General features: G+C 41.3%; 1 protein-coding gene across 1 annotated transcript in view; it reads right to left on the bottom strand.

Annotated features, from left to right (window-relative positions):
* The window catches only part of CDC42SE1 (CDC42 small effector 1), a 29,649-nt gene extending 17,659 nt beyond the window's left edge, over nucleotides 1-11,990 (bottom strand). Inside the window, exon 1 of the mRNA XM_075283288.1 lies at nucleotides 11,841-11,990. The gene's annotated coding sequence lies outside the window, so the exon portion shown is untranslated. The remainder of the gene's footprint in view (nucleotides 1-11,840) is intronic.
* Nucleotides 11,991-13,333: the final 1,343 nt, after the last annotated feature.

The following is a 13,333-nucleotide window of genomic DNA, read 5'->3' as shown; positions in this document are numbered from 1 at the left end:
TCATTAAACTGTCTGGCTGGAACAAGTTCACAAAACTTTGACTTGAGAATGTCACAGTGTAGACGAGGTGTTAGATGAACCTCTATGAGGATGTGAGACGTGTCATGAGATGTGCACCAGAAATGTTAAGAGAAGCAAGTCACCGCTTGTGACCTCAGCTGGGAATTGAGACAGAAATTAAAACATCTGTCTGTAGAAATAATAATTATATAAAAATATAACTACTATAATACAGCCCTCTATATACAAGAATACATCTACTATAATACTGCTCCAAGGTACAAGAATATAACTACTATAATACTGCTCCTATGTACAAGAATATAACTACTATAATACTACTCCTATGTACAAGAATATAACTACTATAATACTACCTCCTATGTACAAGAATATAACTACTATAATACTACTCCTATGTACAAGAATATAACTACTATAATACTGCTCCTATGTACAAGAATATAACTAATATAATACTACTCCTATGTACAAGAATATAACTACTATAATACTACTCCTATGTACAAGAATATAACTACTATAATACTGCTCCTATGTACAAGAATATAACTACTATAATACTGCTCCTATGTACAAGAATATAACTACTATAATACTACTCCTATATACAAGAATATAACTACTATAATACTACTCCTATGTACAAGAATATAACTACTATAATACTACTCCTATGTACAAGAATATAACTACTATAATACTACCTCCTATATACAAGAATACATCTACTATAATACTGCTCCTATGTACAAGAATATAACTACTATAATACTACCTCCTATATACAAGAATATAACTACTGTAATACTACCTCCTATGTACAAGAATATAACTACTATAATACTACCTCCTATGTACAAGAATATAACTACTATAATACTACCTCCTATGTACAAGAATATAACTACTATAATACTACTTCTATGTACAAGAATATAACTACTATAATACTGCTCCTATGTACAAGAATATAACTACTATAATACTGCTCCTATATACAAGAATATAACTACTATAATACTGCTCCTATGTACAAGAATATAACTACTATAATACTACCTCCTATGTACAAGAATATAACTACTATAATACTACCTCCTATGTACAAGAATATAACTACTATAATACTACCTCCTATGTACAAGAATATAACTACTATAATACTACCTCCTATGTACAAGAATATAACTACTATAATACTCCCTCCTATGTACAAGAATATAACTACTATAATACTGCCCTCTAGGTACAAGGATGCCACGTTTATCTGTGATGCCTCATCATTCTGACATCATATATGGGTGAATATTGCCTGTATTTGGATGTGTTGCAGATGAGCAGTAGAATTCTGTGACTGTTTCTCATCATTGTCTCTTGGTTGTTTCTGCAGGTTCAGCCTTATGACGGGTGTATTGCTCCACACAACCACTTCCTGTACAGTATGTCACCCAGGTGCAGGCTCTGTGACTCAGTCATACTGGAAGAAGCCCACATGTCTGGATGTTTCTTTTGTTGTTTTTTCACTATTTAGATGTCAGTCACGTCAGCCACAAATCTCGTCCGCAAAGGCTAATAGAAGGAGACGAAGCTGGGGCTAGGTCAGCACTCTAGCTATTTGTTTTTTATATTTTTCCTTTTATCATGGTGGATCTGAAGATGTCCAGAAGACATATATGGACACATCTGATTAATATGTGGTCTGCTGGTGCTCAGGGCCAGTTCCACCAAAAACCTGAGCAAATCCCAGGACCTTTTGGGCCTCAGGGTGGGGTGTTCCTCTTCAATCCGGGGAAACATGGTCTGTGCTTGTCCGATAGGAGGCTGATGTGACTCACAGAAACCTGGATCTGGTCCGATATAGAGAGTTTGAGGACCACGATGTCTCACTAACCACTAGTGCTGGAGTTACGTATGTCCATGTTGGACAAACCAAAAACTTTTAATGTTTTTTTTGGTCTTCTTCATTTTTCCATTTAAAGCAAATACACATTACACTAAATTATCAGGCACTACTAGATGATATTTTTGTGTTCAGAGCACTGGCCTGAACCTGCCTCCTGTACATCTATGAGCCCACGCCTGAAGGCCGTGAAGAGCCCCGCTGTGACATCATCAGCTTCAACACGTTACTCATGCTTAGTAGGACATGTTCCTGTCTGGACCTGCTCCCCTCGCTGTAACCCTCGCCCTGCAGCAGGAGCGTTGCGTGTATGGACAGGACCGAAGTCTCCCCTTCACTTGTATTATCTGCCTTAAAGGGTTAAAACCAAATTGTTTATACTTTGGTATATTTTGAGGTTATTATCAGAAAATCTTATTAATAATGTCCCTTTTAATGATGTGGGCAGGACAATGTGGTGGCCACACCCCTTTTTCTGGAACGTGATTGTAACATAAAATGTCCACGTCATATGTAAAATTTTAAGGAGCCTCATGGACATGGGAGCATTGTGCATGTCCTATCTTCGGGTAGTTTGGGAAAATTGGTACGTATGGTTTGACGCATACAAAAATATTTTTTGTCTGGGTACTGTTTCTTTAATGAATAGCACATAGATCCATGCATTTCTATGGCCCCCGCATATGGCTGTGATTTTCATGGGTCTGTATGGGGGCTGTAGAATCGAGCCACAAGGCTCCATTTGTGGCTTCAAAAGATAGAGTAGGTAAAAAACAAGGACAGCACACAGATATCATCTGTTCAGCTTTTCCTGGATATGTACATGACAACAGTCATGGCTGTTCCTTTAAGGTTGCAATACCTACCAGTCAAGCTGTGGCTCTAGAGGTTGGAGATGCAGAGCCAATCGGGGTTGAGGCGGGGTATTGTAACCTGACACTTTCCTTACTTAGGTGCCTGTGATTACATTAGTTTTCTGGCTCTATGGTCTCAGAATTGCTTAATAACAATCCCATTAACATTTGGGAATTACTTAAAGAGCAGTTCCATAACACTGAATATGGGGAAAAAATCTGCTTAATGCTAGGTTCACACTAGCGTTCTCCTGTCCGTTCTGTGGTTTCCGTCTTCTGCATGCCAGAAGACGGAAACCACAGACCGGGTCCGGCTGTGAGCGGCGGTGAGCGTTTTAGGCTCTCCGCCTCGAAACCGGATTTTTTTATCTGGACACAGAGTACTGCATGTCCGACTCTGTGTCCGGATTATAAAACCCGGTTTCGCGGCGGAGAGCCTAAAACGCTCACCGCCGCTCACGGCCGGACATCTTTCTCACCCATTCAAATGAATGGGTGAGAGAGACTCCTGCAGGTTTCCGTCTCCTGCCTCTGTTTTAGGCAGGAAACGGAAACCTGAAGTACGGAGTTCACAACGCTGATGTGAACGAGCCGTAAGCTGAAAATGGGGCAAAGAAAATCTGCTTCATACAGCTGAAAATAGGGCAAAAAATCTACTTAATACAACTGTAAGAGATAAAGTGATAGTAATTGAATTCATTGAAGTCTTTATATTTTTCCTCTATGGTAGTTCGTCTTGAAATGTCGACATCACGGTGAAGATCAATGCCCGTATAAAGATCCCTTGTGACAGCCGGGAACCCGCGTTGCGCTCTGGTCTGGAATATGAAAACTCATATTTCCCTCATTTTATATTTAGACAGTAATGGAAATAAAATGTGGATACTTGTCTGGATGAAATATGTATTTTAGCTGTGAGCCCGGAGCTGCGGTTATTTCAGGGCTAAAGAACAGTAAATAAAACTCAAGATCTGTCACATGCTCCGTAAGACTCAGAGGGTTCACAAACATTTCTGTCCTGATCACATTACTAACATCACCCGTGGCTCATAGGGGTTGTAACTCAGCTTTACACAGACACTGAATGACAAATGTCTCACTTCATTGTGATTGAAGGGGGTTGCAAAAGTTTTGGCGCCCCCCCCCACAATGTGAAGGAATCTACGATGGCTATAAATTCTGTGCATGGATGTCAGGTGTATTCTATGGTCTTTCACGGGGTCATGTAATAATGGTAAGAACCATGGATGTGACAATGACCTAATATACAAATGTAGACACTGAGAAGTGTCTGTGATGTCATAATTATAGAGGTGGGTTAGCCGGGCCCTGCCCACAGTAAATAAGAACTTTCCACCACAGACATAGTGTCCCAGCGTACGGCTATATCCAGTACCTCTATGTGAGCAGATGAACAGAAAGCAGCCAGTTCCCCGACCACAGGCGGTTTTAGTTTTATTCTGTGTATAATACTCCTCCGTGGTAGGCACAAAACAAGGCTTGTATACAAGGGCAGTGCCAGGTGGGCGCTTGTGCCCACAGTGTGGGAGCCTGGATGCCTGATGTATGATGAAGGAACGGTGCCCACCCTGGCACTACAGCGAGCAGTCTTCAGTGCTGACAAAAGGGGCCTGATAGGTTCTTGACCCAAATTATCAGGCGAGGTTAAAGAGGGTGACAACTATGGCCATTAACACATCTGCATGGTGCTATTACCTGGTCACTGTATGGCACTATTATTTGAGCACTGTTTAACACTATCACTTGAGAACAGTATGGTATTATTTCGGCACTATATGACATTATATCCTGGGGACAGTTTGGCACTATTATTTGGATACAGTATGGCACTGTCACATGGACTCTGTTTGCCATTATTATTTGGAGACTGTATGGCACTATTACATGAATATTGTATTGTACAGTACAGTAAAAGCAGTGGATATGTGAATTTAGCCTTACTTGGACACAATATTGACATATTCCACATACCATAAATGAGATCTGATGTGTTTGTGGCCAGGATGAAATCTCCATCCTATTAGGTTCATGACGTCATACTATCCTCACATCAGAGGTCAATACGGGTATACTTAGTACATGGCACAGACATAAATTAAAGGAACTGCCCAGAGGGACAAAACTTCTTCAGATTATGACATCTTTATAATATCCTATCAAAACTGAACAAATATTCTCACTAAATGCTCCCCCCAAAACAGTGATCTGGGGGCCAGAAGACGTAAGCCCCACCCACTACTAACTACAGGTGTCATGCTACTGACAGTGTGTCATGTGACCTTCTCTGCTCTGCATATTGGAGGAGGGGACTCACCATAGGGAGGGGCACATGTGATGAACAATTTCAAGCCCCCAGCCAGCAGTGCAGGAGGCACCCCACTAAATTTAGGATATCTGTAAGATACAGAATGTATGTTCGAAGGCTTTTAGGTGAGCGGGTGCTTAGATACAAGGCTACGACACAGATATATGCTATTTTTCGGACTCCCCCATGAATGAGCCGTTTGTTATTCCTTATTATTACTGGAATGTACCATCTCATAATTCCAGTTACTCAGCTTTGCCGTACCGACCCTACAGCAGGAAATTACAAGTATTCAGTATTACAGTGCATGACAAGACCGGTTAACCCTATAAACTTCACTGCCGTGCTTTATGGAGTGTTTTATACTGGAAGACTGACTCCACCCGAAACCTTAAAGGAGTGACTACACCAATATACCACTTAGTCAGATGTTCCCTGTATCTCACATATAGATGTCTATGACATGGTGGGAATAGGATATAGAGGTGTATTCAGAAGCTTAGGATCAATATGTAATCAGCTGGGCGCCTCCACCGATCAGCTAAACAGGATGCAGCTTTCACTGGATCCAAGCACAGCACAGTTCGTTCCATAGTGGTTGTGCTTGGTATTGCAGCTCATCCCTATTCACTTGAATGGGACTGTACTGTTGCTGAGTCATGTGACTGATGAAGTGCTGCAGGAAAAATCACGGTGGCAATGCATAGCGTTTTTTCCTACAAAGACTTCCCAGAAAGTTTCCTCTGCCGATTTTCTGCTTCCATTATACCTATAGGGAAATTACTGGCATTTTTGGAAATCGCAGCGTATCAGCTGTGCAAAATGTTTCCATAATGTGTGGATGGGATTCGTAGATTTGGGATCCATGTTACAGGGACTGAAAAATGCAAGCATTTTTTACTGTAGCATCTCTGCCGCCCCCAACCTTTGGCATTTACGCCATGTGGGGCCCCCAGCCTATAGGGGATTTTACATACATTACAGGGCCGACAAGTTCCCCATGTGAATGGAGTCGTCTCTGTTTAGGAAGTCCCTTAGAAGTGTATGGAGCTCTAGCCGAGCATGGGGCAAAACTATAGGGGGTGCAGGTAGGTAGGGTTGAGCGATCGGGATCGGGAAAGATCGGATCCCGATCGGCGATCGAGCAAATTTCACGATCGCGATTGGCTGGAAAATGATCGGAAATCGGATTTTGAAATCTCAGGATCGGATCAACCCTAAAAGTGACTTTTCCCATAGAGAAGCATTGACTAGGGTTGAGCGATCGGGATCGGGAAAGATCGGATCTTGATCGGCGATCGAGCAAATTTCATGATCGCGATCGGCTGGAAAATGATCGGAAATCGGATTTTAAAATCGATCCTGAAATCACAGGATCGGCTCAACCCTACTGCTAGGCCCTGTAGCCTGAGAGGGCCCAAAGGCCTTTCTACAACATAGGGTAAGTGGAGGTCTCCATAACAATTTGGGGCCCTAGAGCTTCAAGTTATACCTCAGACATCATGGCTGCATTACGGTACTGACACCTTTCTCTGGATTCCTGGGGGGTAACTGTGATCAGTGTATATATTAGGAAAGCTCCAATAAACATAGTCACCCCTATTCTAGAGTATACATTGTCTCCACCCAAATGCCACCAAAAAAGTGAAAATAGTGCACAAGAATGCGGTCTAGTATCCAAAAATGGAACGGCCCACACTAACCTTTACCAACCTTCCAAACCAGAGCACCACTGTCATGATTCAGGGAGGGGAGCCCACTGACCGCTGGCAAGTATGGATGAGCTATCTCTGAACCTAAAAAAACATAAAAATGGGCTGCAACATGTCTGCGGGAAAGTAGCATGTGGATGATATCCGTGGGCGCTTGTGCCTTTTCATTTCCTGTAGGGCGTCTGTGCTGCAAAAGGGACAGGAATAGGATCTGTCCTGAATTTTGCCCCAGGCTCAAGCACCATACAAGGACCTTTAGTAAAACACGGTCAGGTGTATATGAGGCCATAGAAAATAACGGGTCAGGATGCAAGCCATAAAAATGTCAGCTAAGCGTAAACTGATGTGCATGGGAGTTTAGGAAGAGTCCAGCTGTGTCTTCGCTTGTACCTGGGCTGAGCCAAAGTCGAAGATTGACTCCCGGCGAATGTCCTTACAGTAACATGCCCTATAAGTAGCGGCACCAAGGATTTTGTATGGCATGCAAGCCCTTCGACATAGTCCGCCATAGTCCGCCTCGGATGTCTCCATGTCAGGACTGAACTGCACAAGCATTGACATAGTCCCCAGCCTGTTGCAATAGCAGGGTGTGGATATTACAGGAGCAGAGGTGGGTGGGGGGAACACAATAAAGGAGACGCTGCAAATCGCTTCCTGTTCTATCAACAAAACAAGTGGAGTTATGTGAGAAACATAAAGGGGTTTTTATTTTTATAACCACGTCTAATGTTCTGGAAAGACACAATGGAGCTGCAAGCAGGCTGCAAGCAAGAAAGAGCCGGGCAGGAAGCGGCAGCTTATGGACCCAGCATGCACTGCACCAAAGGAGAGAAGCTGCAGCCAACTCCTGACAGGTCATAGGGCCAGACTACGCTGTGACAAGAGGGCATGATGGGCTTAGATACACTGTGAACAGTATCACACATGATAGCCTTAGATACACCTATCAGGGAACAGTATCACACATGATAGAATTAGATACACAGCTCAGCAGCAATAATCTGGTTGTAGTGGTTCAGTTTCTAGATGATTGGTTCCTGAAATTCTTATATAGTTAGGCTGTAGACCCTGAATTGGCCTGTGAGATGTGCTTCTCCAGCAGGCAGCAGGTTGCTCTGTGCATCACTATGTGTATATTTTGTAGACTGTGTGGATTACCCAAAATCCCACTTCTGCTTGTTGACAGTTGGATCACGTCAGCATGAGTTCCGTCCTTTTCGACAGTCTGTCTGCGGCTCTATAGGACTTTTGTGCAGACACAGCTGAGGCTGGGGGTGTATGGAGGTGTATGAGGGGTGTGGGGGAGGAACTGGAGCTGCCCCTCAGAGACCACTACAGATACCAGTGCACAAATAACACTGCAGACTACAAACAAGACTCACTGTATACACCCAGTACAATACAGAACCAGACAGTATTCATTTATGTACAGGCATATATCTAATCTAATACCGTCCTTATATAGGGGAATATAACTACTATAATACTACCGCCTATATACAAGAATATAACTACTATAATACTACTCCTATGTACAAGAATATAACTACTATAATACTACTCCTATGTACAAGAATATAACTACTATAATACTGCTCCTATGTACAAGAATATAACTATAATACTACTCCTATGTACAAGAATATAACTACTATAATACTGCTCCTATATACAAGAATATAACTACTATAATACTGCTCCTATATACAAGAATATAACTACTATAATACTACCTCCTAGGTACAAGAATATAACTACTATAATACTACTCCTATGTACAAGAATATAACTACTATAATACTACTCCTATGCACAAGAATATAACTACTATAATACTGCCCCCTATGTGCAAGAATATAACTACTATAATACTGCTCCTATGTGCAAGAATATAACTACTATAATACTGCTCCTATGTACAAGAATATAACTACTATAATACTACCTCCTATGTACAAGAATATAACTACTATAATACTGCTCCTATGTACAAGAATATAACTACTATAATACTACTCCTATGTACAAGAATATAACTACTATAATACTGCTCCTATGTACAAGAATATAACTACTATAATACTGCCTCCTATGTACAATAATATAACTACTATAATACTGCTCCTATGTACAAGAATATAACTACTATAATACTACCTCCTAGGTACAAGAATATAACTACTATAATACTACTCCTATGCACAAGAATATAACTACTATAATACTGCCCCCTATGTGCAAGAATATAACTACTATAATACTGCTCCTATGTACAAGAATATAACTACTATAATACTACTCCTATGCACAAGAATATAACTACTATAATACTGCCCCCTATGTGCAAGAATATAACTACTATAATACTGCTCCTATGTGCAAGAATATAACTACTATAATACTGCTCCTATGTACAAGAATATAACTACTATAATACTACCTCCTATGTACAAGAATATAACTACTATAATACTGCTCCTATGTACAAGAATATAACTACTATAATACTACCTCCTATGTACAAGAATATAACTACTATAATACTACTCCTATGTACAAGAATATAACTACTATAATACTACCTCCTATGTACAAGAATATAACTACTATAATACTGCTCCTATGTACAAGAATATAACTACTATAATACTACTCCTATGTACAAGAATATAACTACTATAATACTGCCTCCTATGTACAATAATATAACTACTATAATACTGCTCCTATGTACAAGAATATAACTACTATAATACTGCTCCTATGTACAAGAATATAACTACTATAATACTACCTCCGATGTACAAGAATATAACTACTATAATACTGCTCCTATGTACAAGAATATAACTACTATAATACTACTCCTATGTACAAGAATATAACTACTATAATACTGCTCCTATGCACAAGAATATAACTACTATAATACTACCTCCTATGTACAAGAATATAACTACTATAATACTACTCCTATGTACAAGAATATAACTACCCACAAAACATACATCACAAATGTGTTTTGAACCCAGCCTAAGGTGTATGGGCATCCTTACTTTCACACCAGTCACATAGTCTGGAATGTATAATAGGGGTTAAAATAAAGTTACGGTGTTCGCCGCCAAGCTCCGCCCCATGTAAGCCTCGTGGATTATGAGCAAACAGAGCTTATGTTGTTTGTTTGAATACATGATTGTATAAAATGATATTAAAGGGGCGCCCTGGTAAATAGCCGTGAGGGGTAAGATGGCTAAGCATAGTTACTTCTGTAACCACCTAGTACAGGTCAAACTACCAAATTGACACCTGAGCCACTTTGGTTTGTCAGGTTGTCTGTATAGGGGGTGGTTACCATATATCCATACCACATCTATGGCCATACTCCATACATAAATCAAACATGCCCCCCAGAGTTGGGCCCTGGTTCTTAAAATTCTCAAAGTTTGCAGCCTATAGGAATGTTCAGCCAGTATTTTCACCCTTTACAGCATCCCGGAGCACCCCTTTAATTTTCCCCATGAGGAGTGCGGTCTACAGCACTCCTCATGGCTTGTAACCTGAGCCTCATACCTCAGTGCAGCGTGATTTCACCGTCCTGCCAGATTAAACATGTTACCTTGCTGCACGGTGTCCCTTTCACTTTTATCCTGAGTCATGAGCCGACACACCTAGATCCCTCCATAATGGTGGAGTTACAGTAGTCCATACTCCAGTTATGTAACTCAGCCTGACACCCATTAAATTTTTGCAGTGGGGGCTCCCTAATATAGAGTGAAGGAAGGGAAGGGTGTAAAAACTGACAACCTTGTTGTCACTGGGAACTGGAAGCCTCTCCGACCATGCAAAACACCATGGCCCTACTTTTTGAACCTTCCTCCATTTGCAACTTTTTCCAGTAGTATCTTCACTATAGTATTAGGGTCCAATATCAAAAACATTCATCTTCCGTCTGTCTAAGTCCATGTCTATCCTTGTTTGGTAGAGGCCTTCCTTCCCATGTTCACGAACCCTTCTTCATATGATTGTGAACTTCCAACTGGTATAAAAAAAAATTCCCATACCACAAGGATCAGTTTGAGGTTGGCCCAGGTCATCACCAGCCCATATCATGGCCATATCTATAACCAGAGATGGAGACAGGATCTCAGAGACCTCGGAGGACCACAAAGTATGGTAAACACCACCTGAAGGGGTTAATTCCAGAGACTTCATACATAAATAATTACCACGGCCTACAAATTAATGGTTAAACATTAAGGTGGACTGTTGGCCGTTCTGCAAGCTATTGGCCAGTGGTTATCGCGAAAACTGGAGCGTTCAATGCCAGGCTAATAATCATTTCCTGAGTGGGACAATAAAAATAGTCAATCATATTGATTTTGCCTTTGGTTAAATGGATATCCATCAAGTATGCCCTCGAAAAATTGAATAAAATATCAGAAGATTGGTTGGACTGGGGCATAACCTTGACCTTAAAAAAAGTTTCTTCAACCGGTACGGTCCATGGTGGTTTAACTTCGACGTCAGGCCCAGGAAGTAGACCGGCATAATCACCACCCAAAAGACCATCGACCATATCATCACAAAAGAGCTAGGTAGTCACATAGCATTGACATAAAGATTAGTGCTGTGCAACCAAGCTGAACATCCATGGTGTCCTACACCCGACACGAGCAGAAGGAAACCTCCTCTATCGTAAAGGGATTAACCTCCAATTTCTGCACCCCCCAGGAGGGGTTTACATGAACCTATATCATTCAGCAAACTATGGATCTGTCCAACTCAAAGGAAATTTCCATGCAGCCTTTGGGACGGTTCTGTCCGTTAGTCTTGTTATTACATAATCCTGCTTTTGTTTTGACCAAATTAAGAATTTGCACAAATTTTTTTGTAAATTTCTAAACAGAATTTGTAAGATTTGAAGAAAGGGAATGCTTAGATGTTTAGAAGAAGACATAAGATCGTATTAGACACTGAAGTCTATAGACAGCCAGCTGGTGTAAGAATCCTGCAGAACCACTTACCTGGTGTCGGTGACACTGACAGCGTCCTAGGACCCCGGTGGCTTTTCTGGTCTTCTTGGCAGCTGGTGGAAAGTTGCTGTGAAGTTGATCTCCCCAGCGAGGTGTGGTTCCTGCGTGAGAATAAGGAAATGCTTCTGCTCTCGGCTGTGTTTGTTCAGAATCTCACAGAGCACTCACAGTGGATGAGACGGAAAGTGCAAGGCGAGGGAAGAGGAGGAGGAGCCGGGGTGGCTACCATCTCCAAACTCTCTCCTAGTGCTGGGAAACTTACTTCCTCGGGTGGAGAAGGGTATCTTAAGACTCACACAAGAGGTGACAATCGTGTTAGACATCCTCCTCACTAGGATGACATAACGTAAAATGACAATGGACAATTTAAAGATTATGGGATCATATATGGACACAATATCGCTTTTAACACGCTCTTTTGTGCTGACAACACCTCCACCTCTACCCTCCCCCCAAGTGTATGAAATAACAATATATCTACCTAATTCTTCGCTAAACATCAAAAAAAATATTCACTGGTTGGTGCTTGATTTTCGACCACAATTGCGTTGGTGCAAGAAGTAAGGAGGAGACCACCGCTTAATAAATTTGGCGCATTTTTCGTCCTGGATTTGAGCTATAATTGACAAAAAGTTAAATCTATTGGGTAACTGGAAGCCAATTCCCCATTTTTCATGAGGACTTTTTTATGACTGCCCTGCCTGGGTTCTTTGTGTTGACTGTTTGGTTGGCTTCGACACCAGGTCAAAAGATCGAAACAAGCACCTGCCTCCCTCTGACGTATATGCAGGGGATAGCTTTACCATTACAATGATGGAATCTGCCAGTCCTCCTAATACAAGTAATATCACGGAGAGATGGGAGTCGGGTCCTGGTTCCGATAACATGAACTGGTGTGGGTACCATCCCAATTGGTCGATGATCAACATGTAAAAACACGGATGGGCAGAAAGTCAAAAATAGTACCTTCAAAATTGTAGGAAGTTGCAAATCTTCACACATAAATGACAACATTTCCTCCATCACCTGCACTCTGGGTGTCCATAAGAGCTTAGAAATCTAGAGAAGCTATCACTGATGGAGGTTTCATAATCTGGTATAGCCTAGTAGGCTCACATTTATTATTAATTGCTCTTGCCTATATAGTGCCAACCTATTCCACAGCGCTTTACAGACATCGTCAGTCGCCGCCCCATATAGGGATCACAATCTAAATTCCCTTTCAGTATGTCTTTGGAGTATGGGAGGAATCCAGAGTACACATGGGGAGAACATACAAACTCCCGAAATTTATTTGGCCGCTAAACTATACTTTTCACGTACATAAAAGACATCGAAAAAAAATTATTTAGGAATGTGATGCTTTGCAGCATGGCACAGCTTTTACACATCACCTAGTCTGAACCTAGAACAATGTATCCTAAACTGTTAGTCGGGACCCCGTGGGGGACATGTAAAGACCTCCAGAGGGTCAAGAACCAAGT

Source organism: Leptodactylus fuscus, chromosome 7 (genome assembly GCF_031893055.1).
Source record: "Leptodactylus fuscus isolate aLepFus1 chromosome 7, aLepFus1.hap2, whole genome shotgun sequence".
NCBI classification, from domain to species: Eukaryota; Metazoa; Chordata; class Amphibia; order Anura; family Leptodactylidae; genus Leptodactylus; species Leptodactylus fuscus.
Note: the sequence above shows the minus strand (reverse complement) of the source record. Positions and strands in the feature narration are given on the sequence as shown.